This window comes from Triticum dicoccoides, chromosome 4A (assembly GCF_002162155.2).
Source record: "Triticum dicoccoides isolate Atlit2015 ecotype Zavitan chromosome 4A, WEW_v2.0, whole genome shotgun sequence".
Lineage (NCBI taxonomy): Eukaryota > Viridiplantae > Streptophyta > Magnoliopsida > Poales > Poaceae > Triticum > Triticum dicoccoides.
This window is the reverse complement of record NC_041386.1, coordinates 37836215-37848256: the sequence shown is the minus strand read 5'-3', so window position 1 is coordinate 37848256 and position 12042 is coordinate 37836215.

Sequence of the window (12042 nt, the reverse complement as noted above, 5' to 3'; positions counted from 1 at the left end):
GCTCACTGTTCATCCCATCGATCGGCTTCAGTTAGCAGCAGTAGCGAAGGAACCGCTCGATCGGGTTCAGTTAACAGCCATCGATCGATCACTCGGCTTCAGTAATGCGTAGCCTGCAGTGCAATCGCTCGGGTTCAATTAGAGCCCAACGCCTCGCTCGGGTTCAGTTAGAGCCAATGCCTCGCTCGGGTTCAATTAGAGCCAACGCCTCGCACACACGCGCGTACATGTATGAGAGAAACGCGCATCGCTCGGCCCCCGACCTCCCACCGTAACCGGGAACTCCCCGAAATTTTCCTCCCCCTCGCTTCTACCATGGTTTTTTCCGTCATGGATGGTGTCGGTGTAAAAACCGGCAGATCTCGGGTAGGGGGTCCCGAACTGTGCGTCTAGGCCAGATGGTAACAGGAGGCAAGGGATACGAAGTTTTACCCAGGTTCGGGCCCTCTCGATGGAGGTAAAAATCTACGTCCTGCTTGATTAATATTGATGATATGGATAGTACAAGAGTAGATCTACCACGAGATCGGAGAGGCTAAACCCTAGAAGCTAGCCTATGGTATGATTGTTGATGTGTGTGTTATCCTACGGACTAAAACCCTCCGCTTTATATAGACACCGGATAGGGTTAGGGTTACATAGAGTCGGTTACAATGGTAGGAGATCTACATATCCGTATCGCCAAGCTTGCCTTCCACGCCAAGGAAAGTCCCTCCCGGACACGGGACAAAGTCTTCAATCTTGTATCTTCATAGTCCAGGAGTCCGGCTGAAGGTATAGTCCGGCTATCCGAACACCCCCTAATCCAGGACTCCCTCAGTAGCCCCTGAACCAGGCTTCAATGAAGACGAGTCCGGCGCGCAGATTGTCTTCGGCATTACAAGGCGGGTTCCTCCTCCAAGTACTTCGTAGAAGATTTTGAACATAAGGATAGTGTCCAGCTCTGCAAAATAAGTTTCCACATATTGCCATAGAGAGAATAATATTTACACCAATCTAATCTGCTGACGTATTCCATAGCGTGACACACCACGGCCAAGCCTTTATACGAGTCGTTTCATTATCCCACCTCAGCACGTCATGCGAGGCGGTTTCCTTGGCACGTCTTGTTAAAGAAGAGATCGTGTCCCCTTATCCCGGGATTCTCATCAATACGGGCGTGGGTAACCCAACCGCGCCCTTGATTACGGCGCTTGGCGATAAGCGAGTCTTACCAGGCTGGTGGGGACATGTAGTTGCGTCCACCCATATAAGGGGATAAAGATCCACCTTTTCACCTATGCCTTCTTCCTCCTTCGCCTATCCATTCTTGCGCACTCGAGCTCCAGCACCCAAGTCCGCACTCCTCACCTCAACCTTCTCCAGCCATGTCCGGAGCGGGAGGCAAGTGGATGGTCTCCTCCGTCACGGAGGGACATATCAAAAAGCTGAGGAAGGCCGGATACCTGTCTAACGACATCGCGTACCGGCTCCCCGAAAAGGGGCAGCTCATCCCCACCCCTAGGCCCCATGAGAGGGCGGTGTTTCTCCCCCATTTCCTCCGCGGACTCGGCTTTCCTCTCCACCCATTTGTCCAGGGGATCATGTACTACTACGGCCTGGATTTCCACGATCTGGCCCCGAACTTCGTCCTTAACATCTCGGCATTTATCGTCGTTTGCGAGGCCTTCCTGCGCATCCGCCCCCATTTCGGCCTATGGCTCAAGACTTTCAATGTCAAGCCGAAGGTGGTGCGCGGCAACCAGGCGGAGTGTGGAGGCGTCATGGTGGGCAAGATGGACAACGTCCTATGGCTCAAGGGCTCCTTTGTGGAGACCCTGAAGGGGTGGCAATCGGGGTGGTTTTACGTCACCGAGCCACGCGACGCTGAATGGGTCGCACCCTCGAGTTCCGATCCGGACCCCCTACATGGCTCACCTCCTGGAAGGAGACAGGCCTGTCTTGGGGTAAAAAAGGAGAGCTGACCGGACTCCAAACATGCATCCAAACCCTAGCGGACAAGAAGATCAAACTTGTCAACGTAGTCCAGGTTATGCTCATCCGCCTGATCCTCCCGTGTCAACAATGGGCTTTCAACCTGTGGGAGTTCGACCCGGCGCGGCACCAAACTCTGAGCAGGCTCTTCGACACGACGTACGAAGATGCCTGGAAGGTGCTTTTCAAAGGCGCCGAGGCTCCCGCATCCGCTACCGAGGATCGCGGATTCAGTGCGCAGCGTCACGCTCTCGCGGTAAGCTGTTTTTTTCCTTTTACAGGGTATCAGTTTTTCATAGTTTGACTCCATGCGGCATCTAAACTCCCTTTCCTTTGACAGGATTGGCGGGTGACGTCCGGACAGATCAACTGTCCGGCTCCTTTGCCCGAAGGCCCAGCGGACGCTCGTTTGGCGAAGCTGCTGGTTCCGGCACCCTATGTGGTGCTGGAAGAAGGCCGCAAAAAAGGCCGTGGGGACTCGAAAGAGTGCCCGGCGCCAAGAGGTGTCGGATCCATCATCCGATGGTTCCGAGGCGCATTCCTCCCGTGAAGACGAGGAGGAATAAGAGGAGAACTCTCCCCCTCCAGCGGGAGGAGAGAAGAAAAGGAAGGCCGCCCTCTCTGGGAGGCCGGAGGGTCCAAGGGGAAAACCCTTCCTCCGGACTACTCCACCGACGCCGACGGCGAAGAGGAGTGGCAGCCTAGGGCCAAGCCCCTGGCAAAATCGTAAGTATCCGGATACCAGAGTAATTCATAGTATTCGTTTATTGCACAGCTTTCCCTTACGTCGAATATGTTTATGCAGCCCACCCAAAGACCGGCTCGACGCGTCGTCGAGCGGCTCACTGGACTCGTCGGATGTGAACTCGCTTCCGATGGCTTCCTCCCCCTGCCCTACGGACGACACCGAAGTGTTGTCCCAACAGGTTCCAAGCCGGGAGGAGGTGGTCCTGGAGGCGTCGCAAGGCGACCTCCCGGACTCCAGGAGTAAAGGGGGTGAATCCCCTCAGGGCTCCAAGTCCGGCTCTAGGCCGGACACCGCTCCGGAACCTTCAAAGGTTCCAGAGTGCGGAGGGGGACCTCCTTCCAAGAGGAGCAAGTCAACCGTGCCGGTGGCCCCCGTCCAACCGGAGGCGCCGGACAATATGTTGGAGGCGCTCCGAGGCGCCTCCATCGACGAGGAGCCCCACGCTATTATGAGTGCGGTGGTCCAGAAGGTTCAGTCTGCCAAAAGCGGACTGACTGAAGCTTGTACTACCCTTTTGACAGGCTTCGAGGTAAGTAAAGAATGTGTAAATAATAGTACCGCATAGACAGTAGCCCCTGATGCTCTGTTTGGCGTTCAGGAAGAAAAGTCGAATAGAGGATCAAATAGAATGCATAGGAGTCTAACAAAAATGAGTCAATATGCATATGCAGGCTTCCCTGCTTGCGTCCGCCGCACTGACTGCGGAGGTGGATGTGCTAAAGCAGAACCTCGAGTGGTCCGAGCAAGAGCTCGGGCGTGCCAAGAAGCAGCTCGAGGACAATGAAGGTAAGAAATACCTTGTTTTTAAATATATATAAAAAGGTGCAATTGCAAAGAATAACAGGATTATCCTGACTATTTTAGGGGCCACGTCTGAAGTGGCGACCCTTAAGCAGGCGCTAGCCGAGGCCGAGAAGAGGGCGGCCTCGGAGCGCACCGAGCGGGAGAAGTATGAGGCCGAGGTTCGCAAGGTGCGGCAAGAGCTCCAGGCTCTCATGGAAAAACATGAGAGTTTGGAGCTTGACTCAAAGACGCGAGCGTCCAAGCTCGCGGTGGCTATTGAAAATGCCAAGTCTGCCAAGGCCGAATCCCAGAAGACCCTCCAGGAGTTGGATGAGGTGAAGAACATAGCGGCGGGTAAGGCATTCTTTATGCAAATCAAACACATAAACGTGAGTTACTTGTTACTTACCCGAATCCGGAGCTCTCCAGGAGCGTTCGCAGATCTTCCCCGGAGTGTGTCTGATGCCGCCGCATTCTATCGAGCCGAGGAGGGAAGCTCGACAGAGAAGGTGTTCTGGTCTCAGTATGCTGAGGCCGGACACCCCGTGCCCCTGAGAGACCAGCTGAAGCAACTGGTCGAGCTCCACAAGGCAGTCGAACAGGCCATGAAGGGCCTCATTGTTCGGCTGTGGCCTGAAGGGGCTCTGCCTGGGAGCTATTTCGGGCTGGTGCGGCGGTTGGTGGAGGCCTGTCCAAGGCTCAAAGTCATCAAGTGCTCCGTCTGTATTGAAGGTGCCCATAGGGCCCTTGCCCATGCTAAGGTGCAATGGGGCAAGCTGGATGCTGAGAAGCTGGTGAAGGACAGGCCACCGCCGGGGAAAGAGCATCGCAAGCCCGAGAATTACTATAAGGATGTTCTGAAGGGTGCCTGCCTTGTTGCGGATGAATGTTCTAGGGATGTAATTTTTGATTGAAACTTGCTCGTTTTGTCCTGTGCGCTGAAAACTTGTTTATATGCGCTAAGCAATGCTGTTGGAATTTAAAATATTACCTTATGTGCGGCTGTTTATCAATTCTGAGAGATGGCGATTCGTCGGCTTCTGCCCCCGTGCCGCTAGTGCTGGGGTGTTCGGGGATAAACCTGAGCGCTCTTTTTCCCATGTTTGGGTCCATCGAGGGAGGCGCTCAGCCCAACGAACAAGGCAATCGGACTATAATGCGTGAACACTCTCACTTAGCCATAGAATTCTATAATTTTAAATTTCGGCGAAGCCCCTGCTATTCGGAAGACCGAGTTCGGGGCGCTATCCACACCTTGGTCGGACAGGGCCGGCTCCTCGCCCTAAGTGGCATAAGTCTTTAAGGACTCGAAAAACCTCTCGAACGGCGACCAGCTCTCGCTTCATCATGACAGTCAGTTTTAGCTTTCTCCACTGAGGTGCTCGACCCAGCTCAACTGGGGCACAATCGCAGTGGTTCTCCTAGTGCTACCTTAGCCGATAGAGCGGAACGTAAGGCACCAAAACATAGGAGCCGGGCAAACCCAACTATTGACCCAAGACATGATTCGGAGCCGATGCATATAATGCTATAAGTTCGGGGTGCCGCACTTGTTAAAGTGTTCGGACTTCTCACACCATATTGAGGGGTACTAAATCCCCTGGCGTATTTCGGCCGTACCAACGTGTACGGGTGCAATATGTCGTTAAGGAACATATATGAAGAAAAAAGGTAATGCAAAAATAGACGAAAGCTATGCATTGTTTATTAAAAAGGGCTGCGATCAAAGCAGAACAATACAAATAATGCGATAAGTGGAAGGTTGAACTAGTTAACATGTCCGTTCCAGGGGCAAGCTGCGAAATAGTATGCGGAACAGGTATACTGATCATGATAGAGACCACTTGGGAGTTCCGTACTGCAGCGTGGCTTGTCTGCTTCCTTGGTTCTTGCATCGTTTGTGCGGCAATTGAACTGCCGAACAGGCCTTCCAAAGGATGGAGTCCTGAAAGTAAGAGAAAATTAAAAAAATCGGTAGCCCCTGGTACGGTTTAAGCCGTATTTTTGGGTGTGCCATGATGGTGCCTCTTCCCCTGCATCCATGGTATCTCTAGAGCGTAGTTATGTACACAAAGTACTAGCGTCGCCTTTTTGCGAGGGTTGGGGTTGGGGCCGCATTGCTATGCCTGCTCGGATCGTGCCAGGCGGTCTTGTTGTAGGTTACTCCGGGCACGCTTGACGGTGTCCGGTCGTTTAGTGGCCGGACTGGGGAACTGCCTGGAGAGGCTGCTTTGTACTTCCGCTACAAGGGCCGCCGTGTGCTCCTCCGTTCGGAGGGAGCGTTCGGTGTTTCCATTGACCGTAATTAATCCTCGAGGCCTGGCATATTGAGCTTAAGGTATGCGTAATGCGGTACCACAATGAACTTAGGGAATGCGGTTCGCCCGAGCAGTGCATGATAACCACTGCGAAACGGGACTATGTCGAAGATTAACTCCTCGCTTCGGAAATTATCCAGGGATCCGAAGACCACTTCAAGTGTGACTGAGCCTGTACAGTTGGCCTCTACACCTGGTATTACGCCTTTAAAGGTCGTTTCGGTGTACTTAATCCTCGAGGGATCTATGCCCATTTTCCACACTGTATCCTGGTAAAGCAGGTCAGGCTGCTGCCGCCGTCCATAAGGACTCTAGTGAGATGAAATCCGTCAATAATTGGGTCTAGAACCAATGCGGCGAATCCGCCATGACGGATGCTAGTGGGATGGTCCCTTCGATCAAAGGTGATCGAGCAGGAGTACCATGGATTGAACTTTGGGGCGACTGGCTCTACAGCGTATACGTCCCTTAATGCGCGCTTCCGCTCCCTTTTGGGGACGTGGGTTGCGTATATCATGTTCACCGTCCACACTTGTGGGGGAAAACCCTTCTGTCCACTATTGTTCGGCGGCCGGGGCTCCTCGTCGTCATCGCTATGCAGCCCCTTGTCTTCATTTTCGGCGTTTAACTTGCCCGCCTACTTGAACACCCAACAATCCCTGTTGGTGTGATTGGCCGGCTTTTCGGGGGTGCCATGTATCTGGCACGAGCGGTTGAGTATTCGGTCCAAACTAGACGGGCCCCTAGGATTCCTTTTGAATGGCTTTTTCCGCTGACCGGATTTGGAGCCTCTGAATCTGGCATTAACTGCCGGATCCTCAGCATTGTCACTGTTAATGCGGCGCTTCTGCTTGTTGCGACGCAACCTGCCACTACTGTCCCTGGTGTCCGAGTTACCAGGGTTCTTGGTCATATTGTTGCTACGAGCAAGCCAGCTGTCTTCTCCCATGCAAAAGTGGGTCATGAGTGTCGTGAGTGCTGCCATAGATTTCGGCTTTTCCTGTCCAAGGTGCTGGGCCAGCCACTCGTCACGGATATTGTGCTTGAAGGCTGCTAGGGCCTCAACGTCCGGACAGTCGACTATTTGATTTTTCTTTGTTAGGAACCGTGTCCAGAATTGCCTGGTCGATTCCTCTGGCTGCTGAATTACGTGACTTAGGTCATCGGCGTCTGGTGGTCGCACATAAGTGCCCTGGAAATTGTCGAGGAATGCGGTTTCTAGGTCCTCCCAACAACTGATTGATCCTGTTGGCAAGCTGTTAAGCCAATGCCGAGCTGGTCCTTTAAGCTTGAGTGGGAGGTATTTCATGGCGTGGAAATCATCGCCGCGGGCCATGTGGATATGAAGGAGATAATCCTCGATCCATACCGCAGGATCTGTTGTGCCATCATATGATTCGATGTTTACGGGTTTGAAACCCTCGGGGATTTGATGATCCATTATTTCGTTTGTGAAGCAGAGTGGGTGTGCGCCGCCTCTGTACTGGGCTATATCATGACGTATCTCCAATGAGCCTTGTCTACTGTGTTCGGCCCCGCCGAACTTGTGGCCGGCGTGACGGTTACCGTCTCGAGCCGTGGGGCGCCCACGCGATCCGTAGATCAATCTTGTTTGCCTTGCCTTGTCCTCCAACATGTCTCGTAAGTCCGGCGCATATTCCTGTGCCTTGGTACGGGGTGCGGCTTGAGTGGAGGTCCGAGAGGCCTCTCTGTCGCGACCACGAGGTGGCCGGTCGGCCGCATCAAGTGCTTCCTCCTCTAATCGGGGTAGCAACCTACGCTTTGGGTAGCTCTTGGAGGGGCGTTCGAGTTTATGCTCTTCGGCCGCAAGGACTTCAGTCCATCTGTCGACTAGCAAATCTTGATCAGCTCTAAGTTGTTCCTGTTTTTTCTTGAGGCTTCTTGCCATGGCTATAAGCCTGCGTTGAAAACGCTTTTGCTCGACGGGATCCTCTAGCATGACGAATTCTTCGTCATCGAGGCTTGCCTCATCTTCGGAGGGAGGCATATAATTATCGTCCTCGACCTCTCTGTCTGCCGCTCTCTCATGAGGGCTGGTTTCTCCATCCTCCTGTGCTAAATCTTGCTGGAGGGGGTTTTCTTCGGCGCTTTTCGGAGTATTATTATCTCCCGTGCTGGAATCACCGTGTTTGTTTTGGCGGGATTTTGAGCGGCGCCGCTGACGCCGGCTCTTAGGCTGTTTCTTGGAGGGGTCATCCTCCGCTGTTCCATCGCCATCTCCCTCTTTTGGGGTGTCCACCATGTATATGTCATACGATGAGGTGGCTTTCCAGGGCCTAGTGGGTGCTCGTTCTTCATCATCTCCTTCATCGGCGTCCATACCGTCGATGTCTTCGGAGTCAAAGTCGAGCATGTCGGTTAAGTCGTTGACAGTGGCTACAAAGTGGGTGGTGGGTGGGCTTTGAATTTCTTCATCGTCCGTACCCCAACCTTGTTGACCATAGTCCGGCCAGGGCTCTCCTGATAAAGAGAGAGACTTCAGTGACTTCAGGATATTGACGAAAGGCGAGTACTGAAAGATGTCCGCGGCAGTGAACTCCATGATCGGCACCCAATCGGATTCGATTGGTAGGGGCGCGGAGGGTTCGGAGTCCGGAGAGGAGTCCGGCTCCTTGGAGTCACGAGTCTCACGGAGTACGGGGCTGGTGCTTGGCTCAATCGCCGTTGGGGTCGCAGGCCCCGAGGTGGCGTCCAACCGCCCATCCTCGATCGGTGCAGTTGGCTCCGAATTAAGGGTCGGAGCCGATGCGGGTGCGACCTCCAGGGCACTGTTCGGCGGCAGAGCTAGATCATGCTCGTTGTGACAGTGCGGCGTGCTCGGCAGTGGCTCGAATCCGTCGAAGATCATGTCCCCGCGGATGTCAGCCATGTAGTTTAAAATTCCAAATCTGACCTGACGGTCAGGGGCGTAGCTTTCAATCTGCTCCAGACGGCCAAGCGAATTGGCCCACAGTGCGAAGCCGCCGAAGACGAAGATCTGTCCGGGGAGGAAGGTCTTACCCTGGACTGCATCGCTATCAATGATCGTAGGAGCCATCGAGCCTGACGGCAACGACACAGAGGAACTCTCAATGAAAGCACCAATGTCAGTGTCAAAACCGGCGGATCTCGGGTAGGGGGTCCCGAACTGTGCGTCTAGGCCGGATGGTAACAGGAGGCAAGGGACACGAAGTTTTACCCAGGTTCGGGCCCTCTCGATGGAGGTAAAACCCTACGTCCTGCTTGATTAATATTGATGATATGGGTAGTACAAGAGTAGATCTACCACGAGATCGGAGAGGCTAAACCCTAGAAGCTAGCCTATGGTATGATTGTTGATGTGTGTGTTGTCCTACGGACTAAAACCCTTCGGTTTATATAGACACCGGATAGGGTTAGGGTTACATAGAGTCGGTTACAATGGTAGGAGATCTACATATCCGTATCGCCAAGCTTGCCTTCCACGCCAAGGAAAGTCCCTCCCGGACACGGGACGAAGTCTTCAATCTTGTATCTTCATAGTCCAGGAATCCGGCTGAAGGTATAGTCCGACTATCCGAACACCCCCTAATCCAGGACTCCCTCAGATGGCCCAAAGAATGTCATGCAACTGCGTCTCCGGCCCGCCCAGGACGAAAAGCCCATTTTCTGTCATGATTTTTGTCATAGAAGTAGGAGCCCACCACATCTATGATGATACCAGGGTTTGTCATAATTATCGTCATAGAAGTGTCATATGTATGACAGAATTTTTTTTCGTTCGGCCCAAAATGTCACGGATGTGTCTTTTTTTTGTAGTGCTCGTGGGCCCCCTGTTGCTCCATCGACGTACTTCTTCCTCCTATATATACCTACGTACCCCCAAACAATCAGAGACAGAGCCAAAACCCTAATTCCACCGCCGTAACTTTCTGTATCCACGAGATCCCATCTTGGGGCCTGTTCCGGAGCTCCGTTTGAGGGGGCATCGATCACGGAGGGCTTCTACATCAACACCATAGCCTCTCCGATGAAGTGTGAGTAGTTTACCTCAGACCTACGGGTCCATAGTTATTAGCTAGATGGCTTCTTCTCTCTTTTTTGATCTCAATACACATTCCCCCCCTCTCTTATGGAGATCTATTCGATGTAATCTTCTTTTGCGGTGTGTTTGTTGAGACCGATGAATTGTGGGTTTATGATCAAGTTTATCTAGGAACAATATTTGAATCTTCTCTGAATTCTTTTATGTATGATTGGTTATCTTTGCAAGTCTCTTCGAATTATCAGTTTGGTTTGGCCTACTAGATTGATCTTTCTTGCAATGGGAGAAGTGCTTAGCTTTGGGTTCAATCTTGCGGTGCCCTTTCCTAGTGACAGTAGGGGCAGCAAGGCACGTATTGTATTGTTGCCATCAAGGATAACAAGATGGGGTTTTTATCATATTGCATGAATTTATCCCTCTACATCAGGTCATCTTGCTTAAAGCATTACTCTGTTCTCTTGAACTTAATACTCTAGATGCATGCTGGATAGCGGTTGATGTGTGGAGTAATAGTAGTAGATGCAGGCAGGAGTTGGTATACTTGTCTTGGACGTGATGCCTATATACATGATCATACCTAGATATTCTCATAACTATGCTCAATTCTGTCAATTGCTCAACAGTAATTTGTTCACCCACCATAAAATACTTATGCTCTTGAGAGAAGCCACTAGTGAAACCTATGGCCCTCGGGTCTATCTTCCATCATATTAATATTCCAATACTTAGTTATTTTCATTGCCTTTTATTTTACTTTGCATCTTTATCTTAAAAATACTAAAAATATTATCTTATCATATCTATCAGATCTCACTCTCGTAAGTGGCCGTGTAGGGATTGACAACCCCTTATCGCGTTGGTTGTGAGGATTTATTTATTTTGTGCAGGTGCGGGGGACTCGCGCGTAGCCTCCTACTGGATTGATACGTTGGTTCTCAAAAACTGAGGGAAATACTTACGCTACTTTGCTGCACCACCCTTTCCTCTTCAAGGGAAAACCAACGCAAGTGCTCAAGAGGTAGCAAGGGCCTATGTAGATAGACATGCTTCGTCAAGCCCTCTTTCTTTCTAGTTGTCTGTACTCAGGCAAGTTTGCTTCCGCATGTGCTTGTATGTTTGTATGACTTGAGTGTCGGGTCATGTGACCCCTACCTGTATGAACATGTTATGTATGGCTCTCCGGAGCCTTTAAATAAAGTACTTTGAGTTGTAGAGTTTTGTTGTGATGCCATGTTGTATTTACACATATCGAGCATATTGTGTGTATGATTGAAATGCTTGGTATGTGTGGGATCCGACATTCTAGTTGTTTATCCTTGCCAGCCTCTCTTATGGGGAAATGTAGTCTAGTGCTTCCATGAGCCATAGTAGTCCGCTACAGCCCAGTTCACCGGAGTCGTGCTAGCCCAGCACTACTGCTCCGGAACACTTGACTGGCCGGCATGTGTTTCACCTTGTTCATGTGTCTGTCCCTTCGGGGAAATGTCAGGCGGTGACATCCGGAGTCCTGCCTAGCCTGCTACAGCTCGGGTTCCCGGAGTCCTGTTAGCCCAGTGCTACAGCCTGGATTCACACGCTGCTGACCGACATGCTCGATGTTGATTCATGTATGCCTGTCCCCGTAAGTTTGTGCCGCTTTGGGTTCACGACTAGCCATGTCGGCCCGGGTTCTCTGTCATATGGATGCTAGCGACACTATCATATACGTGAGCCAAAAGGCGCAAACGGTCCCGGGCCATGGTAAGGCGACACCCGTGGGAATACCGTGCGTGAGGCCGCAAAGTGATATGAGGTGTTACAGGCTAGATCGGTGTGACTTAGAATCGGGGTCCTGACAGTGTTGGTATCAGAGCCAGACTGCCTGTAGGTTCGTTAAGCCAAACTGGTCGATGTCGAGTCTAGAAATGCTTTAGTTATATGTAGGGGAATTGATTGTGGGAGGGAACGTAAGGCTCTTTTTACTTCTTTACCTTATGCCCTCTGATCTGAGTCATTCTCTTCTCATTGTACGTGGGTTAAGGCCTAGGCTCTCTTCTCTCTATCAGGTTCACGTGTTGCTAATCCGTAGTAACTTATAGGATTGTTGGTTCCAGGCCTTAGTTCAGTTTCTACTACTTTTAGTATGTTGTCAGTTGAACCAGAACCTTGATATGATGTTGTTGAGTGGTTTTGCCAACTGTTGTGAATGTCTCAAA